At 36.8% G+C, this 4432-nt stretch overlaps 1 non-coding gene across 1 annotated transcript; it reads right to left on the bottom strand.

Annotated features, from left to right (window-relative positions):
* Window positions 1-4054: 4054 nt before the first annotated feature.
* On the bottom strand, window positions 4055-4214 carry LOC141818199 (U1 spliceosomal RNA). The gene has a single exon (XR_012600925.1). It is a non-coding gene; the product is annotated as a U1 spliceosomal RNA (small nuclear RNA).
* Between the last annotated feature and the right edge of the window lie 218 nt (window positions 4215-4432).

The following is a 4432-nucleotide window of genomic DNA, read 5'->3' as shown; positions in this document are numbered from 1 at the left end:
TCCGCCCGATCCCCTTTCTTCTTCCTCCGCGATTTCTCTCTTCTGCGGCGCGATTTCTTCCTCTCTGAGGCTTCTGCGGCGCGATTTCTTCCTCTCCGATCTATCCGGCGACTGCAACGGGCGACGGCGAAGCGTTAAGCGACGGTCCTCAAGGGTAAAATCCTTTTCTTCCTGTTGGTTTGTGTTGTTGCGGGGTGGTGGCCGGCCGGCTAGTTTTTGTTGTTGCGGGGTGGTGGCCGGCCGGCTGGTTTTTGTCACAAAAATGGGTTCTTTTAGTGGCTAGCCTAGACTCCTTAAAATGCCTCCATTTTGTTGTCAGGAAAGGGAATAGGATCAGAAAAGGGAACGGGATCATTTTTCTCAGCTAATTAAACCTGATCAGGTAAACATAGTTAGCTAGCTAGGATTAATCATTTCTGATAATTAACTGATCATGATCATCACAGAAATAACATTCGTGGAGAAATTAAGGTTCGAATTATCAATTGTATTTTATATATTTTCATAGATCTTAGAACGTAGAGATTTGGCTGACTTGGTAGGTAATTAAGGAGTATTGTTATTCACCAAAAATTTTGTAGGATTCTATGATGCATGTTGGTCCACATATATCTTTTTGTCCTGTAATCATTGAATTCTTATGTATATTTTTTCCTTAATTATTTAACTATGAGAAGGATTAATTAATAATTTAATTAACGCTAAACAATTACAAAATCTTAGGACTTTTGAGAGCTTTGACTTCTTTTCCAATTAATACAAAGGAGGGAAATTGAGTAGTGCTACTTTGGGATTTGACTTATTCCTCTACCATTTTATTTTATTTTATTTTATTTTTCCTGCATCAATTAAGTATTGATTTGACTTGGTAGGTAATTAAATTGTTGAGATTTTAAAAAACAATGCATATAGTTAGCGTGAAGATGTTAAGATAGTAATGCACTATCTAGGATTTTGCTATTAAGGATGATCAATACTGCATTTTCTTCTTAAATTTAATTACTTTCATCCATCGGTACTATTTCTTGACACAAAATGTTGGCTATTCTTAGTTTAATTTGAATGTATTGAAAATTACAAAAGAAATGGTAAGAGCATTCATGAGGAACATAGGTTGGTGATACAAGGTTGTCATAGTGTCCATGGTTTCATCTTTCAGAAAGACTTATATAACTGCTGTATATAAATTTGATGGTCGGCATTGTTGTATATAAATTTGATGGTTTTCCTTAAAAGTCTTTGCAATTTTGGTCTTTGGCAGGTTTACCTTCACCTCACTTCAACTATGTCAAAAATATTGAAGAATGATTACTACCTTTTTCTATTTAACTACAGTGATCGGAATTACATGACATTATCTTTTTTTTTTGCAAAAAAAAATGTCATGTAATTTTCTATCACTGTAGTTAAATAGATCAAGTAATGGCCTGCCGGAGCAATGGCCATTACTATCCTTCCCTTAACTCCACTACATGGCATCTTTGAGGCCACAAGCCGTGGCCAGATAAACATCAACTCATATGCATGGACTGATGGTGATGAAAGAACACAATTTCCAGCACAGATATCTCTCTAAAGCTACTTTCTTTCACATGTCAAAAGATTATATTTTGGTTGCATCAAAATTGTTTTAGCCTTTTTATACTCACTTTGTCTGGTGTATGTTTTGTTTATGAAGGGTCCGCTCCGAGTTAGGGTCCGCTCCAAGTCAGCTTCCTCTTGTTCCCGGTGAAGACGGTAATGCCGATGATGATGGTGGCGACGACGATTCTTCGTAGCCTAGTTGTGTATTAATTAATTTTTTTCATAATTAGTATTGCTTTAATTTTTTTAATTTACAAATATTTTATTTTTTATTGATTAATATTGTACTTTTATTTTGAACAGGGTTGATGAAACCAAGGATGGCTAAGAAGTAAGTTTTTACATTTTATACTTGTACAAAATAAAGTTATAATATTTTTGTTTTCTTATGTAGGAAAAGAAAAAAAACTACGATGAAGAAGAAAGTGATGCAGAAAGTATTATCCGAGGCCGATGCCGTGGACGGTGATACTTTTTGTTTCTTGTCATTTTGATACTTTATTATGAATGGATGTTATGTTTGGATGATGTTATGGATTGTTTGATACTTGGGAGTAATTGTTATGGTGTTATGGATACTTTTGTTATGTTTGATACTTTGGATACTTTTTGTTTATTGTATATATGATGTTATGGATTGTTATGATAATTAGAATGTGTTTAAATGTTGATATGTGAGTAATTGTAATATAGGATGTGATAGGATGTGAATTATGTGATGATTGTAATTTGGAATGTTTGTATATGTAAACAGGATCCATATTTTGAAGAAATAAATTGAAGCTGTGATTTTTTTTTAATTTTGATGAATTTTACGACGAATCGTGAATTCGTCGCAAATATATCGAAAAATAGTGTTATATCATAATTTGGCGATGAAAAACTACTTTTCATCGCTAATTGGCGACGAATTTTAGTTTTTCGTCGCCAATTGGCAACGAAAAGTAGTTTTCGTCGCCAATTGACCGTAAAATTTCCTTCTTTTGCTCGTCCACTATGGCGAATTTGGCGACGAATTTTGAAATTGGCGATGAATTCTCGTCGCCGACGAATTTTGATTTGGCGACGAATTCTGATTTTCATCGGCAAATTTGACGACGAAATTCTGATTTTCGTCCCCAAATTTGCGACGAATTCTGATTTTCGTCCCCAAATTTGACGACGAATTCTGATTTTCGTCCCCAAATTTGGCGACGAATTCTGATTTTCGTCCCCAAATTTGGCGACGAATTTTGATTTTCGTCCCCAAATTGGCGACGAATTTGGCGACGAAAGATATTTTCGTCGTCAAATTTGCAACGAATTTATAATTTTTCGTCGCCGAGAGTTGCGACGAGCCATTAGCAACGAAAAAAAGTTCGTCGCAAAATTCGTCGCAACAAAAATTGATGACGAAAATTTTTGATTTTTTCGTCGCCAAATTCATCGCAAAAGGCCTATATTTTTGTAGTGACCTTAATAGGAGATACACATACAAATAAGTAATCCTTCAATTCTCTACGTGTCTTGTCTGCATAGTTTTTTTTGTCGACTTTAAACAATCAACAATCTTTATTTAATTATCTTTACCATCTTCATCTCTTAAAATGCATTGTGGACCAAGTCATTGGCGCTCACCTACTTTATCTTAGAACACACGGTCTACGAGCTTAATCATAAATTGTCTTGAAAGGGATTATCACTTATAAGAAAACTCTAACAAATTTAAGTGGTTCTCCAAATTATTCCAAAATATAACACGCAAGTTTGCAAGAGAGCATATAGCATCCAAATAGTATGCTTCGACTGATCATTTATATGGGATTGAAAAGCAGAACTGAAATGTAACTCAATGTCTATAATAATTCGAACACTTTGCCAAAATTCGAACCCAAAACGAGAGTCATAGTTGAGGAACCACAGACATGAGATTGAAAGCAGCCATATCCTAAGAAAAATTTTAAAGTAATTAATCTTCAAAGAAAAAGAATAGGAAAACTGGACCGAAGCAGCAAAAGTGCTACAACACAACTGCGCGTTAAGAAGCTTAAATCGAGACATTCAAGTCAACCTCAAGAAACTAGAGAAAACTCCTACAAAATCTGCAGAAGCCATATAGCAATTAGAATCTTAAAGATGTTGATCCAACAAACAGAAAAAATAAATGCAACACCAGGCAAGAGCAACTGGGTTCTGAAAGATCTGCTCTGAGAGATGCAGACTCCAAAGACAAAAAGGAAAAGATGGATATGAGCACCAGAGCACATCTGTAGGCAGAGATGAAGAATAGTGAAACAATGTAATTTTAAGGACGATTTAGAAATTCAGATTATGTTCTTTCTCCATTTGATACTCAAACCACCCTTTTTTTTGCTGGAATATATGCATACAACAGAATAACCTACGTGATCCCCAAAAACATATAAGATTGATGTTAACCTCTACAGCTAGAGATCCCCAACTAAATTAAAAAGTACTTTGATTAAATTGGCAGGGGCCGCGCACGCGCGTACCCCCTCTTTCACAAATTATGACGTCCACTCTCCCACTTGGGGAGATGGTAAACCAACGCGCCGCCGCAGTGCAATGGCAGCCGTTGATCTAGGCCACGAGCCTCCTTGATCGCCCGTCGACCCCGTCCAGGTAAGTATGAAACAATGTGGCCCAAGCCTTCTTTCTTAAAGGCCTCGGCCTCCGCTCCTCGTCGCCCACTCCACAATGTGGGACTAATCAAACGATCTGCTTCTTCCTCGCTCGCAAGTCGCATCGCCAACCCTCCACACCCACTTCCCTTGTTTGTCTCACATTGCGGCCTCACTTGCTTCGCCAATGTGCAGGTGCCTCTCGATCTCCAATTTCTCGCCGTTTG

The sequence above is a fragment of the Curcuma longa genome, unplaced genomic scaffold (assembly GCF_044706935.1).
Source record: "Curcuma longa cultivar G26 ecotype Majalengka, Jawa Barat unplaced genomic scaffold, ITB_CL_G26_1.1 contig_23759, whole genome shotgun sequence".
Taxonomy (NCBI): domain Eukaryota; kingdom Viridiplantae; phylum Streptophyta; class Magnoliopsida; order Zingiberales; family Zingiberaceae; genus Curcuma; species Curcuma longa.
Note: the sequence above shows the minus strand (reverse complement) of the source record. Positions and strands in the feature narration are given on the sequence as shown.